Below are 25585 nucleotides of genomic sequence, written 5' to 3'. Positions count from 1 at the left end.
CCGGTTTTTTTGAAATTTGTTCGCTCGTGGCATAGATATTTCAAGTTCTAGTTCGGATGCAATGTCTGTTAAGATTTTCAAATATATTTTGAAATTCTGATGTGGACTTTTCTCTTATAGCTTGCAAAGATTTTTTGATAAGATTGATCTCAGCGAAAGCATTCACTAAATCAATGTCATTCTTCTGCAGCCGTTTTGAGAGTGTGAATGTTACACTCAGTAACTTACACAACACAAGCAAAGACACTAAAAATGGTGTGCTATAGATGCTGTGCAAAAGTAATGAAGCCTTCAATGATGCTTCGCCTACCCCTGGGCTACTTTTCATTTCTTCAAGAGCAGCAATAATAGGCTTTAACATTTCTTTAAAAAGTAGCACAGCTTCATGCCTCTCGCACCATCGAGGTTCACAAACTTTTTGTAGCCTACTTTTGTCACAGTTCGGCAGAAGCTCTTTAATTTTATCTTCCAGAATTCTTGTTCGTTTCGCACTTGCACGAATAAATGTGCAGCATTCAGATATAACCCCCATTGCATTACGAATATTTTGCACCTTCGAAGCATCAGAAAGGCACAGATTAAGGCAATGGGACATACAATGTGTGTAGAAGGCCTTAGGATAACGTTTCTTGATTAGTGCCTGAATTCCTCTAAACTCCCCACTCATGGCTCCGGCGCCGTCGTAGCCTTGTCCTCTTAAATTGTTCATGTCCAAGCCGAGACTATTTACATTGTCTTCTATCACTGTTGATAAGCCCTTTCCGGTCACATCATATACAGGCAAAAAACACAGGAAGTCTTCTTTCAGCACACACTCATCGAGATCCACATATCGCACACACAGAGAGAATTGTTCTGTTTGAGAAACATCCGTTGTTTCATCAGCGAGAATACTGAAATATTTACTTTGTTTTACTTTGTCCACGATTTTAGATTGTATTAAATGTCTAAACGAATCTATTAAAGCATTTTGCACTTTAGCACTAGTGTACATACCGTTTTTCGGACTATTTTTCAAATGTTCTTCAAGAACTGTGTCTCCAGATTTGACGCGGTATCGCAGAAGACTCCTGAAGTTGCCATCATTATGTTTTGGAGTTGACAACTCAATCCGACCCCAGTCCTGTGTTCCTCGCAGGGGTAGGTTCTGTTGACCACACAAACGAATAGTTTCCACGATAGGTACGAGCTTTTTCCTATTTTCTTGTACTTCTATTTTTTTTCTGGTTGTCAATTTGTTGATCGATGCTGACTATTTTCCCCTCAATTAAATTACATACTGTCACCCTATTCGCTGCTGCATATCTATGGTATTTGTTTCTTTCATGCTGTTTGAAGGACTCTATTGCTTTCTTTAAATTGTAAAAAGGTTTCGTCACGAATGCACTTAGACTCTGGTGACCTGCCTCCTTCTTTTCCGTAAACAGAACGCAAATCACACAGAACAGACCTCTTTCCTTGTGGGAGTAGGCCAACCAACTAAAGTCTTCCAGCCATCTTCTCTGGAAAAAACGCTTACGGCCTTGTGCTTCTTCACAGGGAAAATTATATAGTTTATCTGGTTTCCAAAGATTTTTTAACAAGTTCACCTTTTCTAAATTATCCAATTTTATGCCAACGAAGTTCCCAATATCATTTGAATCAGATGAAGGCGGAGAGGAAAAATTTGTCGATGCACTGCTGGTTTCTTCAAAAGTTGTATTCACGCGATGAACAGAGGACTCTGCTATTTTATGTTGAGGAACCGTTGTATCTTCAGGGGCTTCTTTACTTTTTTTGACAAAAAAGTTGCGTATATCCTCTTTCTGCTTCATTTCACTAACCCGAAAACAAATTCAGAGTACACTTCACTAATTAAAAAAAAAATCACTGTTCTCCCTGAAAGGGATGGACACGCGCATTCAGCACTGAAAGACACGAACACATACACAGATACACACGCACTCCGCTAGCTTTCCAACATAGCACTGATGGGGACAGTTCTTTTTTCTCATTCTCACAAAAGAGATGAAGGAAAGACACCCTCGGAGCGCGAAAAATGACAGGGTCAGTGACCTTAAGACTGCACCATGTTTGTTCCTTAATTTATTGCTACCTGCTTTGTCGCATATATTGAGCCACCGACAGACGTTCCGCTCTATTGTGCAGTTCAAAAGCCACTCCAATACCGAAGTACGAAGCTCAAAAACACCACCACACTTCCCGTACCAGTCTGTTAAAAATAGATAAAACTAAATAAAAGTTATTAAATTCTCCGAGCGCGAAATCTAGGTATTTAGATGTCAGAATCACAGAATTTCCTAATTTTCAAACGTTACTCCACAGAACATAGATTTATACATTAAAGTCCATTGTTGATATTTAATTTTCAGAAATCAAGAAATGAATGACGTTTCCGGGCTCCTATTTTTTTGTGTGTGTTTAACAGTAGATCTGCTACTTAAGTGTCGTGATTTTTAATGTTCAATAATAATAATAATAATAATTATTCTAGAATCACAAATGTTTAAATTAACAGACTAATGTATAATAACGTGCAGGTCATATATACAATCAGAATTGATTTTTTAGCGAAGAAAGAGTACAAAAAATATGACAATTGTTCTAACAAACAATCGGAACGCTTTTAAATTTCGATTATATTTTGTCGGCCTGCTGTCATAAGCTCTCGCGTTTGGTGCGAGCGGTCCTAGGTACCATTTCCGAGGAATCCACTCGGTCGAAAATGTGTAACAACTTTTTCTGGCCAGAAATTCCAATTGAGATTTTTTTCTATTTTTTCCTCACTCACCCCAAACAAATGTCAGGGTTGGATCCCAGGCCGCTTCTTTCCTTCACCATTACCTTCCTCCTTCCCCCTTCCAATAATAGTGGGCATGACGAGGGATGTCATCCCTCATGCGTACAGGTCCGTAGCAACGGGGCTTCCACGGAGGCCTGGCAACCCAAGTGACAAATCAACATAAATTGTTTAACATGTTTTAATATATATAAGGTTTTAGTAGGCCTTCCCATTAAAAGGCTGTACCCTCCCAATGAAATAATCCTGACTACTGGCCTGCAGGCCGTAGATGCCGGTAATGTCCATAAATACCTATAAAATAAAATATAAAGGAATTAAAATTTCAAAAGAAAAGACTCTCGGGAAATTAGGAATGCCTTCTATTAGCCTAAGACAGTTAGAGAGAAAAATAGAATGTGTTAATTTCTTATGCTATTCATCGGTGTAGCTCTGTGGCGAATATATTGCAAGAAAAAGAGGGCAAACCACTAGTATTTGGTTTATAATCAGAACATTTAGCGTTAATACCATTTTTTTTGTTTGCTTTCATATAAAATACTTTCGTGCTTTTTTTTAAAAAAAAAAAAGAAAAGGTAGCACGAATATTGAAACACTGACCAGAATGTTTGGTTAAATCCAAATGTTAAAAAAAGAAAAAATTGTTAGCAACACAATGTTTTATCTAACTTGTGTAAAGCGAATTCGTCAAGAAAAATAAGAAAGAGAAAAAAATAAACCGGACCCTTCATTTCTGTTTTTATTATAAACTTCCACCGAATAAAGTATCAATGAAGAACTTATTTCATTTTTCGTTCTTTCGTTTGATTTTTTACTCGTTTAAAATACATCATTAGCTGATGAGGGGGGAGATGGCCCCCTTGGCCCCCCCTTGGGTACGGCCCTGTAATTAACGGCAGTGCATTGAGGGAGCCCAGAGTAAAACGGGGCCCATTGAAAATTCGTAATTCCACTATTTTTCCTCGATGTTTAAAATGAGACTACTTTAGCCTTACATGAAAAAGAAGCTGTGGAGGGGACTGCGAAGTTTACTGAAAAAATTTATCACGTCCTTGCAACAACAACTTTAATTTTTCGAACAGTAATGAAGAACAAGATTGATTGAAATTTTAACTTAGAATGAAATAACTAAAAATCTAATCTTATATAACTCTCATTGATAGTAGTGTTCCGTATTTGTTTAGACGCCTATTCTTTTATAACTTTACCTATGGTGCATGGGGTCCTTGGTTCGATCCCAGCTCACGCCGAATGAACTTTATTATGGACAAACACCGTGTGCATGAGTGTCCTCGGGTTTCTCCCGTTTCCTCCCACTTTTTTCATTAAACGATTTCATTTATTTCTCACCATTACTCTCTCCATTAGCATAGTCCGCATAATCGTGGGACGTAAAAATTAGAGATTTCATTTCAATTTTCTTTTATAACTGTAAATCACTTTTTCTGTGACGAGAGCAACATCTAAGCGAGTATTCGGTAAATTAAACCACTAAAACCTATATTCATTGTACAATAGTGCAGATGAAGTTTAGCCCTTTGGCAATCTTCAGCATAGACAGCAAAAAAAGCCAATACATTGATATTGAAACAGTAGTTATCGAATTCCTCTGCGAAAAAGATCACCCGTACTGTTGTGTTTCAGATGATAATTTATAATTATACTTAGTTGGTTGAAATTTCTCCATAGTTGTTGGGGCGAGATACTGAAAAAATCCCTACCAAGAGATGAAGGTGACATGTAAAAGTAGTCAAATACGAACGAAATTAGTGCCAAATTCATGTGCAAAGATGAAAAGTGACACTGTGGATGCTGCGTAAGTCCAAAATAAGCCTTGGTTGGCTTCGAGTTGACAATGGGAGGGTGACAGGAATAAAGAATCGAAAATATCCTATATTTGTGTCGAATGGATAATTTTCGGGATCACTGACATAAAAGGTGATATTTCAGAAGTGTATATGCCCAAGGTTGGCCATATTGAAATGCGGTCATAGGGAGAACCAGTAAATACTTCAGAACAGTTCCTTTTTGGTGCGTTTCAAGACACTGAGAATGAAAAGTGATAATGCACAAATTACATTCTGAATTATCGGAGATATGACTTCTGGGGAAGTGTCGTTGCTCCAGGGAGGCATTACTAACTGATCACTCCCTAAAATCGTCACTGTTTTGCAGGGCCGTAGACAGAAATTTATTTCAGCGATCGAAAGCTTGACAGGAATTTATTTCAGCGATTGAGGGCATATTTTACTAAAATGTCTATCATCCAGGGGCGGATCTAGGATGATTGTTTGGGAGGGGCGGTCGTTCGAAGTCAAATCAAGGTATGAGCGGATTGCAGAAAAAAAAAGATGGAAAGAAAAGAAAAGAAAAAAATAGGAAAGGAGAAGTAGCTCTTCTGCAGAATTAACTTTCTTAAGAAAGTAAGGTTACTTTAGGTTTTAATTTGCGTTTATAGTACAGATGAAAAATACTTAGGATATGTTTTATTTTTAAAACAAAATGTATAAAAAGTTCCCTATTCTGGGGGATGCGATCACCCCAAACACACTCCCCTGGATCCGCCCCTGCTATCACCATCTATAAAATTATATATATATATATATATATATATATATATATATATATATATATACAAACAAAAAAGTTGTGATTTCGTGGGGGCAAAAGCTCTTGATTGCAAAGGCCTGTTTCCTGTGTAGGTCCCTGCTGCTCTGAGTTGTCAAAATCTCCTCTTCAAAGGTAATACATAAAATATAAATAATAAACGTGTAACATAGAATACAATATAAATAGAAAATGTGTTTTAATTAAGAAATAGAAATTAATTCTAAAATAAATTTGAAGGACAATTTTAAAAAGAAATCAATAATACTTGAAAGTAAAATATACTTTTAAAACAATTTTGCATTTATGCAGGGCTACAAACAGTGAGGAGTGCCATGTAAATTTAGTAACAAATATAATATTGAAAAATTATTTCGAATTAAACTAGCTGTGACTACATTACTTCAAAATTGAACTTGTGGAATATACAGTATGAGCGTAGCTCAAATAAAATAATCAGTAAGAATGATCTTGATTGGAAGCTCGGACCATCCACGTAGGAGTAACTTACATTAACCATTCACCTAACAGACAATGATGAACAGGGCTTGGCACTACTTTATCAGATAGTTCTATCAAATGTCACTTAATTAAAACAATAGTAACAAATTTTAAAGCTTTAAAAAGTGTCCTGAAGAAGAGGAAGTTCATTTTGCACATTGTAACTAAGTTACAAGAGGTTTAGGTCCTATCTGAACGGCGCATCTACCGAGTCAACTTTTGGAATATCCCCTTAAGGTAGCTTTCAACGCAGCTAAGGGAAACGTATGTGAACGAGTAATAGAATCCTCCGTAGCACAATGGATAAAGTCTTGGTTCGCTGACCACAAGGTTCGTGGTTCGAAACCCGTCGCCGAAACCAGATTTTTTAAAATCTTAATTCCTCAGTTCTGAAGATCTTTCTCTCCTTTCGTAATCATCTGATGCTCTAAAAAGAGTTCTCTACATTAATTCGACAACTGCCTAATGTGATCCTCGCAGTTCGAAAACTTTCCTTCTTATCTTTCACAAAATCAAAATTTTCGTCATAATACGAATGCTGTCCGATCATTTTTTCCCCAATTCTAAATCTGTGTATACAAATCATCCCTCTCTGTCTCCATACTTGAATCCCTCTCTCTCTCTCTCTCTCTCTCAATGTCACCCAGGAAGTCATATGGCTTGAGATCAAACCTTCGACTCTTGAAACCAAATGTAAGCTCTTTAGCAATGTGCTATCGTCGCTCTATAGGTTTGTTGTTAAAACCAGTGTCTTTTAGACTTTATTCGGGGGGGAAGAGGAAGAGATTCTCCGGCGACATAAGATTTTCACTTTTTATTAGTGTATTGCTATACATTTGATCAAAAAATACGTATTTATGAAGCTCAAGAGAGGGGGAATTACACCCTCCTGTCCTGCCCAAATGACGCCCCTGAAACATATGCTTGCACTTACTGAAAAGAAATTCAATGAATCATTGAATAAAACTCGTTTCTGTCCGTAGATATTTTAGAGCTCTTGGCAATTTCCATAGATTTCTTAGGGAGCATCTTACTAGCTTGCACTCTTTAAAGAAAGAAAAGAATGAAACTAAAGATATTTATGAAGCTCTGGGAAGATTGTGTGACTTTCCTTTAATTTAGGCTCTTAAAAATATTTCAGAACAAACGAATGGAAAAGACTGTTTTAAAGCTATAACGTTGTAAACTTGATTCCTGTTTCTTTTTCAGCTGAATGGAAAGAGTGTACTACGTCACACACACTGCTTTAGACAAGGAGAGGTGGAGGACGGGGAGGAGTTGGAATAAATACTAGAAGCAACTAATCGATTGATACATGTATTGCGGGAATGCATAAGAAAACTGGGCAAGAGTTTGTTATTCATTTGGACTTAGAATTTTTGTAACAAATTTTATGCCGCCTACTGTACATAGGAAAAAATATAAAAATGAATGATCCATACTTTAAATAATATACGCATCAAGCAGGAGGGGTTATAACGTGTATAGGGGTGCGCCATATCAAGAAGGCTATGGTATTGGAAGTTTTTAGATGTTTTTTTTTTCAAAGTGTATTTCCATTAATTAAACAAGATGCAAAAACTGTTGGTAAGAATTGTCACATACAGGAATTAATGTAACTGGAGATGTATTAGGTGATAATAGGTCTATTGACGAAGCTTTAAAATCACGTTGGCAAGAAACAAAAAATAATTTAAAAACTAAAGCTCAAAATAAAATAAATCAAGTATTGGAAGGATGAGGCAGGAGAAGAAAACGAAGAAAAGTTCATTTTGCACAGACTGGTGGTAAAAATAGTAAGAGGAAGAAAAGGATGAGGGAGAGTGATATTTTTGATTAATATGGAATAGAGTACTAGCTTTTATCTTACATTACCAAGTAACAGTTCTATGCAGTATTTTCCACAAAATACTTTGTCATGTTATACTACCAAACTATATCATCCACTTGTGCTAGAGAAAGGTGAGTGGGAGACAGCAGTTGTTGAAGTACATTATACAAATTCATTTCAGAATGTTTCCAAATATACTAAAAATATTTATTACCGTCTCATGAATACAGAAAGCTGGAACATAACTAAAATTTTACCAGGACACTATTATAATGTTGATGATATTCCATCTCAAATTAATCATAAAAGTGATATATTAAATTTACAATTAAAAGTTAAAATATCAGTAAAAAAATTGAAGTTAGTACAGTAAGAAAAGATTAGGAGAAGCTTATAAAAGTACGTCTATCTCCTGAACTAGCCAGAATACTAGGTTTTGATCATATACAACAAGAAGATATTGCAGTTGTGCATCATGCTCGTTATCCACCTGATTTACAAAAATCGCTGCCTACGCTTATGTATATTTACAGTGATATTGTAGAACCACAAATGGTAGGCGATACTATAGCTCCATTGTTACGTATTATAAATACAAATATTAGAGTATGGTATTAATAATGTACATATTTTTGACAATCCTCATTATATCCCCGTGGAACGTAAACAATTTGATCAAATTATTATTAATTTAAGAGATAGTACAGCAGTCTTGTTCAGTCATTGCCTGACCGATAGTGGGTTGGCAAGATGGCGTAGAATGTTCTACACAATGGAGCGTCATGCTCTTCAATTATTTCAATTTCATTTTTAACAACAATTTCAATTTTGGACATAATTTAGTGCATTACAATTTTTATAGTGATTTACATATTTTTTTTGTATGTTCTACGCTTCTGCCTTCCTTTTTAGTTCACAAACTAGTGTGGAAACATAACTATTTATAACAGGCAAATTCGTCCATTTTGGAACGGGCCATCTTTTACAATTATAATAACAACAAAAATATTTAAAACAATTCTAGTGAAGCAGTCAACTTGGCCTTAGTGCTGTGACTTTTAATTATAAAATCTCCCGCGAGGGAGATGAATAGAATAGAATAGAATAAAGATAGTACAGGTAATCCACTTTCTTTCCAATATGGCAGTGTATGTGTAAAATTACATTTTCGCAAACGTAATACGGTATTGTAAATTTTAACTTGTGTGAATATTAATAGTAAGAAAAAGAGAAAAAATCAAAAATACAGTGTGAGTGTATGAAATCAGAATTAGATTTATTTGCTGGTTTACCCACTCAAACTAGTATTATAGGTAATAAAATAGTTCCATATAAGCCTGTGGCTTCAATATCTGATAATGCACCAATAGAATTTGTTGTACCCGGTCATGGGGATGACTATATGGACTTATCGCACACAATGTTATATATTAAAGGTAAAATTACTAAATCAGATGGTTCTAATTTAACTTCTGCCGATAAGAAAATTGGTCCTTTAAATGATTTTCTCAATGCAATGTTCAGTAAAGTGCAATTATATTTGAATAATTAACTTATTTCCTACTCTTCACATACATATCCACATCGGTTGTATATCGAAAAACTACTAAATTATAATGCTAATGCTAAATCAACGCATCTTCAAACATCAATGTGGTTTAAAGATACTGCAGGGCATATGGACAGTGTGTCCGATGGTAATGTAGGATTTAAACAACGTTTTCTTCTCACTACTTTAAGTCAGTCATTTGAATTATTGGGTTATATTCATGCTATATTAATCAGCAGAAATTTTTACTGAATGGTGTACAACTGCGTATTAAACTAATTCCAGCTAAACCTGCATTTTGTCTAGTGGGAGATACAGATTCTGATGGAAAATTTGTAATTACAGATGCAACATTTCTTGTGAAAAAGGTTGATGTACCACCATCAGTTAAAATAGCACAAAATAAAGTATTACAAAATCTTAAATTTAGAATAAAATATCCTATAACAAAAGTGCAGGTGAAGACAGAAACTCTGCCACAAGGAATTATGGATAGTACACTTCCAGATCTGTTTTCAGGCATAGTGCCTAAACGTATTATTATTGGTTTTGTTACTAATACCGCTTTCAATGGTACTTATCAAACAAATCCATTCAATTTTCAACATTTTAGTATGTCAGTTTTTACATTGTATGTTGATGGAACGCTTGTACCATCCAAACCACTACAACCTGATTTTGATAATGAGCTATATATACAGTCATATTCCACGTTATTTACAGGTTCAGGTATTTATTATTCTAATCAAGGTAATGATATTTCACTTGCCGAATATCCTAATGGTTATACTCTACTGGTGTTTGATTTAGCTCCCGATTCTAGTGCTAGTGCTGCATTTCATACTAGTCCACAACGGCAAGAAAGTGTACGTTTAGAGGTTCATTTTAAAAAAGCACTGCCATCTCCTGTAACAGCAATTATTTATGGTGAATTCTCCTCAGAATTTGAAATTGATTTCCAGAGAAAAATATATATTAATTAATTAATTAAAAAATGTTAAATACAATTGAACTTTATGAGGCACTACAACAAAATCTGCCTAAAATCATTTTATTGGTGTATATGCTGCGGGTGAGTTACCTCTGTTTATTCATACATTTCCAGCAGCCATAATTATAAATACACATTCTAGTGATAAGTCTGGTGAACATTGGGTTGCTGTTTATATATCTAATATGCGTGTGGGAGAGTATTTCGATAGCTATGGTATACCTCCCTATATACATCAAATAAGGTTTTTAAAACGAAACTGTCTGTATTATATATGGAATAATAGACTTATTCAAGGTGATTTATCTCAATTTTGTGGACGTTATTGTTTTCTATATCTAGGATGTCGTGCGTCTGGTTATTCACTAGGCGATATCTTAAACAAATTATCACTCACCACTATTGATGCTAAAGATATTATGCATTATTCATTTATGAGAGTATGATCATGATGATGGTCACTGGCGCGAGATTAAGTTCTCCGTAAACCATGTATGTGTGTGTGTGTGTGTGTGTGGGTGGGTGGGTGTGAATAACCAGACTTGTTAAATGGTGTTGTTATTTTTTTTAAACTCTGCTAGAAAGGCTAATATTTAACTCCGCCATTGCCGAACCCAAGAGTGTTGCGGTAGCTACCACCGTAAAAGAAAATAATCTCTATTGTGTGTGTGTGTGTGTGTATTCTATGCTATGTTAAAATAGGAGTTGAAAAACAGAACGACTCTTATGTAATCTGTGCTGTTAAATAATTCATAGTCTTTACCAAATGTGGCCTTTTACCTTTGGACCATGTGGTAGTTGATGACCAAAACACCACCTCAATACGTGGCTCCGTTTTCGAGTTATTAGGTTTGACCTTTGACCTTTGAGACATGTGGTAGTTGATGACCAAAACAGCCCCTCAATATGTGGCTGCGTTTTCGAGTTATTAGGTTTGACCTTTGACCTCGATGGTCGGTATTTTTGGATCATGTAGTTGTTGGTGTGTGTGTGTGTGGTTTCGTTGACGAGTGATTGGGTTTTAAGACCCAGGTAAAGTAAGTGTGGCATGTTCGAAAACCCCCCATATCCCGAGTTTGACATAAGATGTAGATTTTCTTTGCGCATAAAAGGGAACGAGTACGTGAGTCCAGTGGGCGTGGCCAAACGTGGGTGGAGCCAAGTGGGCGTAGCCAGGGGCGGGGGTCACGTGACCGGCCGCAGCCAATCAGCGTGAAGGGGGCGTGGCTTGTTTGCGCATGCGCAGTAGGAAAATAACACCCCAAGGTGTCCCCTCTCTACTCCCGAGGAAACTCCCACATACGGTGTTTGTCTACTACAAAGTCACAAAGTTCACTTGGCGCGAGCTGGGATCGAACCAGAGACCCCATGCACCAGAGGTGAACACTCTACTACTATTCCACTGCGGCCCTTGCATTCGCATTCAACTCACGGTGTGAGGGCCAATGGAACACAGCCCTTCACAAAAAGCGACAGAACTTTCTTGGTTACCTTTATAGCTTTTTTGAATTGTTATGTATTTTTCTATTACAACACTAATATTACTTTGCGTTAAAATCTGAAGGACATTTCACAATAGGTCTTAACAGATGTATGTAACAAAGTTGCATCTTCTACAACTATGTATTTCTTATGTGGAAAATCTTGCGAATTTTGTTTTCAGTATAACAGAGTATTTTATTTTCGAAACAAATAAGCTTCAATAAAAGAATCGATTTCAGAATTTACGTTTTAAAAATATCATAAATATTTAATATGAATAAAACGTAACATTACATAATGTATCGGTTTGTGTTTCGATTAAATGATAAAATGAGTTTTTATACATCTCACTTTGTAACTTTTGAATACGCTTCGTAATTGGTTTCAAGCTCTATATTTTCACAAATTCCAGTAAAAGTTATAAGAGGGGGGAAATGACAAATAGTTTAACTTTTTAAAATATTTAATTTAACCTAAGATTTGTTCCAATTCCTAACATAAAGTAATTAGACTTGGGAGGAAGGGGGCGCCAGAAAAACTTCATTGCTCCGGTCGCAATATTTCGTAGATCCGGCCCTGACACACTTCACTTCCGCGTTCGAATGTGTTGGTATGAAAGCAAACCAGCGAAACTTATTCCGAAAATGGACTATTTCCTCCATGATCTGTATACTGATTTACTTCTTGCAAAAATTCTTCAGTTGAAGACTTATTTACCTATTTCATGGAATTTACGTTCGCCACGGATTTTCAATTTTATTGATATTATCTTCAAATTCCAAAGTGAAAATCTAAAGTCAAGTTAGTACAAGACTGCCTCACTGGTTTCAAATCATCATTTACACTGCAAAGCGTCATTTTCTGAAGGATGTCTATATAATCAGGGAGACTATTCTATTTTTTTTTAACGACTGTTCAACTCAAACTTCCACTTCTTCCCGGAAGATTTTTCTCAACGTCTACTGGTATCTTACCGGTTTTGAACTCATACTTTACTGTGTAACCAAGATATAGGGACGGATCCACATGACTATCAATGCTACAATTGAGGGGATCAATTCAAGGAGTAGAGTTTAGAATGCTCCCACTTAGAGAACGAATCAAACTTCAGAAAGTAGCAAAATGGCACACAGAATATATATTAAAAAAGTGGCTAAACTCAGAAAATGGCTAAAAGCAAATAGCATATGGCTAGAAAAGGGCCATTCCATCGTCACGGGCAGGACGTTTACACTACATTTTTGATGCTTTAAAGTTGTATATTTCCAAAAGTACAACATAAATTCTGCTAATTGGATGATATATGAGCAGTACAGACTTAGAAGTATATGTAGCTGATGTTTTCAGTATTTTTTTCTGTTTAGAGTAGAAAATATTAATCCCTAAACGTCTGTCACGGGCGGTGACAAAAATGAGAAGTGACTTTAGACACACCAAATGAATGTTTATAACAAAATACTTTGGATTGAGTAATATTTACCTGTACCTTGGGCAGAAAGTACTCATACATGTGTACTATACTTAGTAGAATGTTAATTTCATATTAACAAAAGAAGAATGTTATTAAGATATGTAAGATAGTATTATGGGATAGTTGGTTGCTATGTACATGTTTATGGATACCGAGTCAGCAAGTTTCTGTGCTTGACAGTGTTAAGGAAAATATATTCTAAAATATATCATCTAATAAACCATTTTTCGCACTGTTTATCGACGTTATCATTCTTTATATAAAAGGTGAGAACGATAGTATATGATTATTGAAGATTACTACCACTCGAGATTCGTATATCTTACTAAGCCGAACCAGGTTGACGACTACCATCGGTAAGTCGTTATAAAAATTTTTGGTGCCGAAACCCGGGATTAGATAAAAATTTTTGGTTTACCTCACCCGGGAACGACTGTAAATTCACGTCCCGAAGCAAAAGTAAGGGTGAATTTACTTTTATAATTAAGTGAATGAATACGAATTTGACCATATTGCGAAGTGGTAAAGTAATTATAAGAAAAATGGACAACGAAACAATGCAGCATGAATCAAGTATTAGTGACAACGGTGAAACTAGTGTAACACCAGGATTGCCATCGGAGGACCGAATCTTGTTCGCTTTACAGCGACAATTGATTCAGATGTCTACCGAGCTAAAGCAGACCATGGAGCAGAAGTTCAACGAATCTAACAAACAAAATGAAGAATTAAAGCAGACCATGGAACAGAAGTTCAACGAATCTAACCAGACCATTTAACAGAAGTTCGACGAATATAACAAACAATATGAAGAATTAAGTAGACGGATAGAACGGATAGAACAGAAATCAGATGAAACGAAACAGACAATTGTCCAGGTGGTGAATGACATATCCTCACAGTTTGAGGAAAAGTTAAAAAGAATATCCGATGATTGTCAGGAAAAGCACAATCACCAAAACCAAGAAATCAGTGCTGTAAAAAAAGATTTAGAAGTAATAGAATCTTCCGTTAAACAGCAAAAGATCCAGGTCATCAACAATTCTAACAACATACGTGCGAATACGCAATTATTAGCTACTATACAGGAAGAGATTAGAACGTTACAGTCTAAAGACAACATTTACCGTAATAACTTGGGTAGTGATCGCTTGGAGTTTCCTCACTCAACAGAGATGAACTCACCTTCGCCGGGGTCTGATGAGGATATTCTATTGGAAGAAAATTATCCGAAGAGTACAGATGGGCGAAACATAGATGGTGTGACGACACAGCACGTCATGGATAGAAATTATCACTCAACAAGTACACGGAACGATAGAAAGAAGGTAAAATTAAGTGTTAAGATGAGTTAAATCCGAGCTATGAGTAAATTCAGTGGTAAGTGTAATGAAAATGCCACTTCTTTCTTAGAGAAATTCCAAGACGAATGCAATATAATGTGTATAGATAAATCACAATATATGAAATTAATACCCCATGTATTACTCCCACCTTGTTCCTTATGGTTTAAAGCAATACATGATCACATTAGTACATATGAGGAATTCAAGGCGGCATTGATCGCAAATTATGAAAATGACTTTTTGCTGGCAAATAGAGATGCCACCCTTAGAAATCAACACTTCAATCCTCGATTGCATAAATCTGTTGTAGAGTTTGTTGTAAATGTCTACAACGAATTAAAGGTCGTTAATCCATTGCAATCGGAATCGAGAATAATAGCATCGATTCGAAATTTGCTTCCATTTAAATTGCAACAGATCTTATTTTCCACACAGTGTATGAGTTTCAGCCATTTATTGATGCTTGTTCAATGCTATGAAACTCAATACCATGCTATGAATCAACAAGCCGGAACGGGTAAAAATAAGAATAATTCAGATCATTTTGTGCCTGTTCGGAATTTGAATATCCGAAGTGTGAACAATACGGAACATAATCTAAGCCGAGTAAATTCTAGAAGTCAAAACGAACAAAATAGACAAAGTTATGTAGGGAATCCGCCTAACCTAATTAAGCATGGTAATCCTGATGCCAGACCATATACTCAAAATAGATTTAAAAACAATCGAAATATAGGACGAAATTACAGAAATACAACAAGCTACATGGATAGACATAATTGGAGATCAAGAGATGGCACTTCACATCCGAATACAGGTATTGAAGTAATTCCTGTACAGAACAGTAACAGGGGACATAATAATGATTGTGCAGTACAATGTACTTTATTAGACTCATATGCAAGTACGAACGTAACCTGATTACCGTTAGTGAAATTGGGTTGAATTCATATCAGTTATAGATTCTTGTGAATTTTTATTTTTAAGTTCATGTGTTAATATCAATAATGAAAACGATTCTTATAAATACTTGAAATGCTTAAATAGAGTTTTAGGTAGACTGAAAAGATAATTTTCAAATGATTTTTATTCTTTCTTGTTAATGTTTTTAATATATGTAAGAATTATAATTCGATTCTTAATTGATTAGAAGCAAAGATTATTTATATTAGATTGACTTGTGTTGAAAACTTAATTGTCAAAGATTATGTTAAGAGTAAGGTTCATTCTATTAAGCTAATTATTCGACGACTGTATTCATGCCCAATCTTATATGTTTATTTTAAAATATCACCTAAAATGATTATCATATAATGCGCCCTGACTATTTATAACTCATGTTTGTCCCTTACGATTTTTGAATTCGCATCCTTCAACGATTAAGTAAATGAGCGACGATATTTTTAATAAGAAAATATAATAATAATATAATGAATGTAATTAAAAATAAGTATTGATAAAGTGTAATATTTGTTATAAATATATATATATATATATGAAATGTAATGAAGAGATATATGAGGTGTGATCAAAATGTGATGGACATATGCATGTAAAGAACACTAATGTAAACGGACCAGTGGTTCTTGAAGATAAAAGCCAAGCTTACTCATGACTTTTATATTCAGTCCAATTGTCGGGCGACATTTTATATAACAAAATACTTTGGATTGAGTAATATTTACCTGTACCTTGGGCAGAAAGTTCTCATACATGTGTACTATACTTAGTAGAATGTTAATTTCATATTAACAAAAGAAGAATGTTATTAAGATATGTAAGATAGTATTATGGGATAGTTGGTTGCTATGTACATGTTTATGGATACCGAGTCAGCAAGTTTCTGTGCTTGACAGTGTTAAGGAAAATATATTCTAAAATATATCATCTAATAAACCATTTTTCGCACTGTTTATCGACGTTATCATTCTTTATATAAAAGGTGAGAACGATAGTATATGATTATTGAAGATTACTACCACTCGAGATTCGTATATCTTACTAAGCCGAACCAGGTTGACGACTACCATCGGTAAGTCGTTATATGTTAAAAAACTCTGTGAATTCTTAGCTCAAAATGTTTTTATTTAAACGGAAATGTATAAATGATGATTTTTTTAAACAAACTTCACATAAGAGAAATTTACCAAATTTTATATTAATAAATAAACTAAACTTTACTGTGTCACGGGCAGGACACCGTGTGAATCAACACACAAGATCTCAATAAGAATGATTTCAAAAATGAAATAAAATCGAAAATAAGTCAATTTCTGCTGTTCTGTTATAGCATTGTACACAAATAATTTTATTTACTTTACTTGAGGCTCGCTTTTATCACATAAAAATTATAATATGTCGTACACTTATTTCTCACCACCTACACTTTAGGAAATGGTTTTTATTTGCCCATTTACAGCCACCTTGTAGTGAAATTCGTACTAAACACTGTCTAACAGTATATAAAATAGGTGCTGGTATCCAGTGCCCGTGCCGTGGGAAATCAGCGCCCGGGGCGAGAGTATACGACGCGTGGTGACGGCGGCCCCGCAAATATGAGTGAGGTCGACAGACCAGCCGCAAAGCGTCACCATGGTTGGCGCGACGCGTAAGAAAATTTTCAAAAATAAACTCTGCTTTTCCTTGATTTTGAGCACTTTTTAATACTTTTTTCCTTCCATTTTATATATATTTGGTCTAGGAATTAATTCGTGCGGTTCGGTTGGTACGCACACATTGAAGCTGTAGTACAAACACAAAATACATAAATACCTTAAGAAAAATATTGTCCATCGCTAGCCACCACTTTCGCCCATTTGTCAGGCAATGTACGGATTCCGTGGCGAAAGAAGTCCTCATCCTTGGAAGCGATCCAGTCAGAGACCCATGTTTCGATATCTTCTGAAGAAGTAAACCGCTGTCCAATCAAATCGTTGTTCATGCAATCGAACAAGTAGTAGTCCGAAGGAGCAACGTCTGGTGAATACGGCGGGTGGGGTAAAACTTCCCATCCGACATTTTCTAAATAGGTTTTGACCGGTTTTGCGACATGTGGGCGAGCGTTATCATGTTGAACAATAAGTTTATCATGTTTGTTCTCCCATTCTGGTCGTGTTCTGGCCAGAGCTTGCTTCAAACGCATTAATTGTCGTCGATAACGTTCTCCATTCATAGTTTCACCCGGTTGCAGCAGCTCATAGTACACCACACCTTTCATATCCCACCATATGCACAGTATAATCTTTGCACAGTGAATATCTCGTTTTGGTTGTGATGGACCTGGTTCACCTGGTTTCACCCAGGCCTTTTTTCGTTTAGGGTTCTCGTAATGGATCCACTTCTCATCACCCGTAATAATTCGATGCAGAAACCCCTTTCTGCTCTGTCGTTGAAGCAGCAATTCGCAAATGGTTTTTCGTCTTTCAACGTCTCTGTCTTTCAATTCATGTGGAACCCAATGTGACATCTTTTGAATCATTTCCATGGCTTTCAAGCGTTTGGAGACTGTTGTTTGATCAACGCCTAATGCTGCTGCAAGTTGTTCCTGCGTTTGACACGAATCCTGCTCGAGCAATGCTGTCAAATCTTCGTCTTGAAATTTTTTTGGTTGTCCAGCTCGCTCTTGGTCTGCCAAGCCGAAGTCACCACTTCTAAACCGTGCAAACCACTTCTGACACGTTCGCTCAGCTAGAGCATGGTCACCATACACTTCCACCAAAATACGATGACTTTCAGTCGCACTTTTCTGCATGTTAAAGTAATGCAGCAGGACACCCCGCAAAAACACTATATCAGGCACAAATTGCGCCATGTTCACTTAACTACAAACTGGTGTTGTTGACGCTTTAATCTACTGCCCTATACTACGAACGATACGCGAGGACAGGGGTTTGCAACACATGTGTGGATACACGGAACTGTGGGACGCTCCGTTCGTTGCGCCATCTCTTGTCCACCCGCACGAATTAATTCCTAGACCAAATATATCTTTTATTTTTTCCTCCTGAATGTTGCGCCGCCTTTGACGCCCGGGGCCGTCACCCCGCTCTTCCCTTCCCTCCACGGCACAGCACTGCTGGTATCACAGGTATTATTTAGTCGAAATGTACGTAAGACACATCTTCAACAGTCTTGAAAATTTTACCGCAATCGCTTACGGTCTTCATACGAATTTCCTTGACTTCTTCGTTCTCTTCTACTGGGCTTTGTGCGATAGTTGCATGTCCATGTTTTCGTTTTCGGTCCACTACAGAAAAATTCCATCAACAAAAATGTTCCTTGTGTTATATCTTCAACAGCTGGTCTAACACAAGCCTTGTTAACATGCACACCTAAGTCGTCCCTCAGGATAGCTTCATAGCTTTCGGAATCACCATTTTCAGAATCTGAATAAAATTCTGTTAGAAATTTAAAGATTTTACACGGATGAAGCTCTGATTTAAAAGTTCGATGAACTACCAAATTTTCGCTGTCAAATTGCAGGGAAAAAACTGTTTTTATTGGAGACATTCAATTGACAAGAGCATTTTCCCGTCTTTTACACAAAGCGTTTTTGTTTTGTTTTGATTTTTTCAATTTCTGCTGATGATAGTAGTAAAACAGATATATTTTGAAACGAACAGCTTAAAGCTGCTACGAAATCAGCAGCACATTCTACAATTACTTTCTTTTGTTTCACAAAGTTAAATAGTGGCCTTTTTGTAGTACTCCAATCCCATCCACTTCTCCCTTGAAACGAACAAAAAGGTGACGCTAATGATCATATCTATATGATACTTATTTTAAGTTAAAACGTCATACTGACAGTAATAGATAATTCTCTATTTGAGTAAATAATGTTCATGCTTAGAAAACTTTATTTTAGTACACATGGAATCATTTTCTATTATGAATAACCAATGTACAGAAACTATCCCACCAGTGGCATGCCCACTGTCACGGGCAGGACAAGTTTTCAAATTGAAATAAATCGAAATATATTATTAGCATTAGTTCAAAATTTGGTAAGTGTGAAGTACACGTGCAAATTGTTACTTCTACTAAGTACGAACCACATTCTCAAATTTAGTAATTCAGTACAAATTCTTTTGGTACTGGCAGGACACGGGCAGGACACTCAAGTTGACGTTTCTATCGTTAATGATATTATAAACAATTTTTATTCTGTAAACACTTTTTCAACTGCAGCTTGTAGCAAAAAGAAGCATCTTGAATAGTTTGAAGTTACTTCAGCCAAACATGCACAATATACCGTAAAATGTTGCCGATAACAAGAACCAAAAATTTCCTCGCAGCTGACATGTTACAAATTCACAACTTAGACTTAAAATTTTACATGAATTCTAAGTATAAATAAGTTTTTCTTTGTGCAAAAGTAAATTTCGTTCTATTTATTTCATATATACGTCAAAATGCTTTGGTTTTGACAGTTTTAAAAAATTTGGGTTCAGGCTCAATTTCGCGTGGAATGGCCCAAAAGCAATTAGTGGCTTTTTTAAATTTGTGGCTAGACATGTTCTTAAAATGACCAGATCTAGCCACAAAGTGGCTAAATTGGCAACCCTAATCGGAGATTTACCTTCAATTTTTTTTTCGACAAAATCTTAGCCTCGCTCGAGGTGTGGCTACACCAACCAGCCCTCCCAGGGCTGTCTCGTGGGCGGGGCGACTGGGGCGATTGCCCCGGGCGCAGCGACCAGAGGGGACGCCGGGACGACAAATCAACGAAATTCAAGGAATTCAGATTATGTTGGTAAATGATTTTTTTTTAAAAATGATGTTAATTCAGATATTTCAATAATGGCCAGGACACGGCTAAGTAAAATTTATTTATTTATTTCCTAAGTATAACACAACACGATTAATGCTCAGTTATAGTGTCATGTACATACTTATCTAACATACACTATTATATACACACAAATTTATGTCGTTTAATTATGCAGAAGTTATTGCCTGACAATTGTTTTGAGCTTATTTTGTGATACACTAAATACATCTACTACATGAAATCTAACCATTTCGTTATATGAAGCACACATTCTCCACAGAGGGGACTTATGTTTGTTTTTCTACAATATTTGCTGTTCTAGTCTTACCTGTTGGTTCACGTAATCAGTAACATAGCGCGAAGTTTTGAAATGGGTAGGTTGAAATTAGATTCGCAGCTAGAGGATGGCTAGGAGGGACCCTGTCCCCTGAAACTTGCAATTGTTTGTTGTATGTATATATGAGTGTAAAGTGAATTCAAGTTGCCCCCCCCCCAAAGAAAAACTATCCCGCCCCTATTTAAACGATCACGTTGTCTTAGTGTTCTGACTACAGACCTGGCTTGATAGAAAAATGTTAATTCATGCAATATATTTCTCATACAATGCAAGAAAAAGTATAAGAGTGGTTCTGCCAGGGAAGGGGATCCAGGACGGACTTCTGGGGGGGGGTTGTAATACTTTTACTTAGAGCTACTTTTAAGGGCTCCAAACTCTGGGATGAGTTTTATTTATATATAAAATTTAAAAAAAAACTTTCCTCTTCTGGCGAGGGCAATTGGCCTCCCCTGAATCCGCCACTGGGTTCTGCTTCATATTTCCCTTACATACACGGTTTCCTTACATATGCGATACTCGCATATGGCACATACACTGTATTAATGTTTCAAAGAAACAAATTAAAACGGATATAGAGCTATCTTAATTTTAAATTCCCCAAATCATAGACATAAACTTAAGCACTTCACTCAAAACAACACATGTCAGCATACTAATGGTTAACAGTAGTGCGCAGCTCACACTTAATTTATGCATTTTACAAAAAAGCTATTTTTAGATTGAAAGTAGAAGAAAAGAAACTATATTTCATCTGAGGCCTCATTCGGTATCGATTTACGCAAATCTTGTGGGTAGCAACGCAAAAAAAAAAAAAAAACGCATTATAACTGCTGTGTCAATTATCGCCAACTAAAATGGAAATTTTACCTGCGATATCGCAAACCGGTATGGAATAAGGTTCGTGATGTATTAGAACTAATCATAATAAGATTTTTATTCTCTCTCTCTCTTTTTTTTTTTCTTTGTTAGAAATTGTTAATGAATGGGAGCTCCTAAATTTTTCATACTTTCTCTGTTTTACCGCGTCCCAGGGACGGATGGCCTCGCTCCCACCCCAACAGAACAGGGGTGTCATTAAGGGGGGACAGGAGGGGGCAATTGCCATCACAAGAGTTTGAGGAATACATATACTTTATCGATTGTCTACTAATATACTAGTACAAACTGTGAAAGTCTTATGTTGTTGGTGTTCTTGCCCCCTCAAGCGAAGTCTGAAATGACACCCCTGCAACAGAAGTAGAATAATGAAGGTGACCAGTGCCGGATTTAGGTTTGATGGGGCCCTAAGCTATTGAAGTTAATGGGGTCCTTTTATTTCTAGCTTTCTTTTTCAGCGACAAAATTTCACCTTTTCTGTTTGAATATATGCTATATGGTAATTTATGGATCTAATACATATCTAAATACGTTTTCGTGAATATTTCGTTAACTTAACTTACTGTTTTGAATACATTACAGAAAAACTGTAAAATTTGTAAAATTAGCGTTAGTTTAATTTAGTACCAATAAAGCCCCTTGCCGGTCTTCTCTGTTTTCTTTTTGCACCAACTATGATCAACGTTCCACGCCATGCTTCTACAATATGTGGAGGCCGCATCATTTCTCATTTCAAGTTGCTTGTTTTCAGTTGGATAAAGTTTGAAACGTTTCCAGGGATCCGTGTAAGTAAATACAGTCTAGATATCATCCAGGGTCGGTAATTACTGCCTGAAGCTCAACTAATCGTGTGAGGTTTTTCCAGGTCAGGTTACTAGAGTAACTCAAAATGGAATGCAACCCTCGAAGATTACACAAGGTGTAATACGACACAAATTCGCTGGAAGCAGAGGCGAACCTAGAAGGTTAAAACTAGAGAAGGGGCAACTAAAACCCAGATTATGATAGATATATCGAGAGTTTACTAAAAACTTTCAAAATATGTAACTAATGGCTTCAATTACTTTTGTCACTCAAAAAGCTGGGGGGCTTAGACCTCTCCGGCCCCTGGCTAGATACGTCTCTGGCTGAAAATCATAAAAATATCGTTAGAAAACCTAACTGTTGCACTAAAATTAATATAAGACCTATAAATGTAGGTAGCAACTTTTTACTGCGACGTGAAAAGATGTTGGTACCTTGCCTTGCTATGTAGTAACTAGTGCCGATAACCTAACGCATTCAGCCTGCTGCATATTAACTTACACAAGGTAAATTCGGGCAGTTCTGAACGTAACAATACATAAAATACTGTTAATATATACAAACGAACGACTCATATGCCTAGAACAAATGGATAAAATCACTACGATTCGTGCTCCTATTCTTTCCTTTAGTCAGGGGCGGATCCATTCTGAATGTTTGGGGGGGGGGGCAATCGTTCGAAGTCAATAAGTTTTATTTTACGTTTATAATACAAAGGTGGAAATTCTTAGGATAGTTTTATTTTTAAAATAAAACCATATTCAATTCTGGGAGGCGATCGCCCCCTGGATTCGTCCCAGCCATTAGTGATCCATTATTGCACTCTATAGATCACTATATGAGCTCCTCCGTGCCTAAGCGGTTAGCGTACGCACCTTTGGCGTGGGAAGTCCGGGTTCGATTCCCGGTGGGAGCTCATGTGGTTCGGATTCCACGTTAATCAGTAGGTATCGTCTCATGTAGCCTCGCTGCTGAAAGGGACGTTAAACTCAAAATCAACTCAACTCTATAGGATCACTATGAAAATCAGTGCCAAGTTCTGACAGTTATGAAAATACTTCTGCAAACTACTTTTCATACTTACGTACAGCGAAATAAAATAGCTATAGTTTCGCGATGTAAAGATTATTGCCGCTTAGGGCTGTAATACCTTTATATTTTACTATTATTTCACGAGCTTGTCGTTTCATGCCTTCTTCTTATGTATCCACTGTTACCAGACTTAATTTCTTGTCGAATTCCAAATAGTACGTGAAAGGGTAGCACTAGAGTTCTATCCGCATACAAGATACTGTATCACTTATGCTGTGAAGTCTTATTAAAGTAGCTAAGTGTAATGGCTGGAAAACAGGGTCCCGATTGCAAATGGGGCTCTGAAACAAAATCCCCATTACAAGCGGAGCTGGTGAACGAGGGTTCCATTATAAGCGGGGCTGGACAACAGAAATCCCATTGCAGGCGCGTTGGAAAACAGGGCCCTATTACTTGCTTCATGAGAGCTTAATACATAACAGTACAGAACACCGTTGTTGTATGTGCGTTTTATCTTATTTGCTTTTTCTTATTATTTGGAAATGACATTACAGCCACTTTTTCTTTTAAATTTTTGGGGCCCCCAAGAGAGCGGGGCCCTAAGCTATAGCTTATATGCAAATCCGGCACTGAAGGTGACAGCTTGTACTTCAAAAGCAATAGGTATTACTTTCGATTGTAATGTAATAGGTTCTAGGAATCTGTTTAACACTGCAATGCACAATGATTTTAAGACAGATACTTGTAGTAATATAATGATGCCAAAAGTCGTGATTAATGACTTGAATTTTAACACACACGCACAATCGTGCTATTGAAACGCCAGTGTTTGTATGTGCTGCACTGAAAACAAAAGTAAGTGCTTTTTAAAAAGTCGACTAAATAATGGACAGGACTGGCCAGTATTGTTTATTGTCTCATTTCAGATAGAGAGGGAGGAGAGTAGTGCTTTGTGTCAAGGGGGGCCCGAGGGGGTACGATTCTGGGGGGCCCAGGCTCCCCCAAAGCTCATGTGCGCCCCGCATTTTATTTATGAGTATACAATATTTGGCATAATTTGAATTCAATTTGTCTTAAAATCCCCATACGTGTCTTCTGCATCTTAATTCCCCCCACCCCCCAAATTTACAGAGAAATTGGCGCCCTTGCTTTGTGTCGGCGCGATAGCTTCTTATAAGAGGGTTGCAACTTGCAATTGTTTACAGCAATGTACCACATGTCTTACCCGTGTGGCATTAAACAGATTTGTAAAAACCCTTATTATAGCATTGTTGAGTTGATCTATGTTGCGTTCAGAAGTCTTAGCGGTCGGTGCTTGTTCAACTAATATGTCAAAAAAACTTTTCAGCGATTTCTTTTCAGGCTCAGTGTCATTCTCGTGTTCAAAGAAGCGCGATTTTCAATCCGTTGATGTTAGTGATAATCATTCTTTTTCAATGGTGAAAAAGACAAAAAGAATACAAATACATGTGGCAACCAGGATTCGCAATTTGAAATGTTTGATTTCGAAGAAAGTGAAAATAACTAGATTTGGAGAGAGCGAAGACGACAGCGTTGCTTGTGAAGTTACTCATTTATATTTTTGTCTCTTGCTTTCTTGTAATAAATACTTCAAAGATAAAAATGTTTGCAGCAGCCTATTTTATCCTTGTTTTACTTTACCTACTTATTGTGTATTTTATGTTATTAATGAAAAGTAGAGTATTATCTGTTAGTCTGTGTTGTTTGAACCTTCTTTTATTTCTATGCATTCACGTGCATTCTTGGAGGGAGAGGAGATAAAGCTGTCTTGAACTTCATCGACTACACAGTACACACCGCTATTATTGTTTAAAACAAACTGAAAGTAGATGTAGTGTGTGTGCTACGCGGAATTCGGTAGGTCGAGCATATTGCCACGAACTCCCGCGGCCCATCCTAAGTCCTGCATTTCTTAGTCTCAACAGGTGAATGCTGGAATGGCACCTTATATAAGGCCAACACAGCTGTTTTCCACATCCTTGTTTCTCCCCTATTTCGGTCTGAGCCTTAGCTAACTAAAGAGTATAAAAATTGATATTTAATTATTGTCAAAAAATGTCTACATTGCCCAGTTCTCATTTTCATTGTGCGCTCACCCAGCAACTAGGTCCGCCTCTTTCCGCCCACCCCATCAAGCGTTCCTGGCGCCGTCCCTGACGCGTCCTGT

General features: G+C 36.6%; 1 protein-coding gene across 4 annotated transcripts in view; it reads right to left on the bottom strand.

The window, feature by feature from the left end:
* LOC145694257 (THAP domain-containing protein 11-like) overlaps positions 1–25585 on the bottom strand; it is a 255977-nt gene that overhangs the window by 214485 nt on the left and 15907 nt on the right. Inside the window, exon 3 of one of the 4 annotated variants that reach the window (XR_014132984.1) lies at positions 9956–10194. The exons of the other annotated variants lie outside the window; for them this stretch is intronic. The gene's annotated coding sequence lies outside the window, so the exon portion shown is untranslated. Of the gene's footprint in view, positions 1–9955; positions 10195–25585 lie in introns of those variants that run through there. 4 annotated transcript variants of the gene reach the window in all.

Source organism: Thermobia domestica, chromosome 9, assembly GCF_964235325.1.
Source record: "Thermobia domestica chromosome 9, izTheDome1.hap1.1, whole genome shotgun sequence".
NCBI classification, from domain to species: Eukaryota; Metazoa; Arthropoda; class Insecta; order Zygentoma; family Lepismatidae; genus Thermobia; species Thermobia domestica.
Note: the sequence above shows the minus strand (reverse complement) of the source record. Positions and strands in the feature narration are given on the sequence as shown.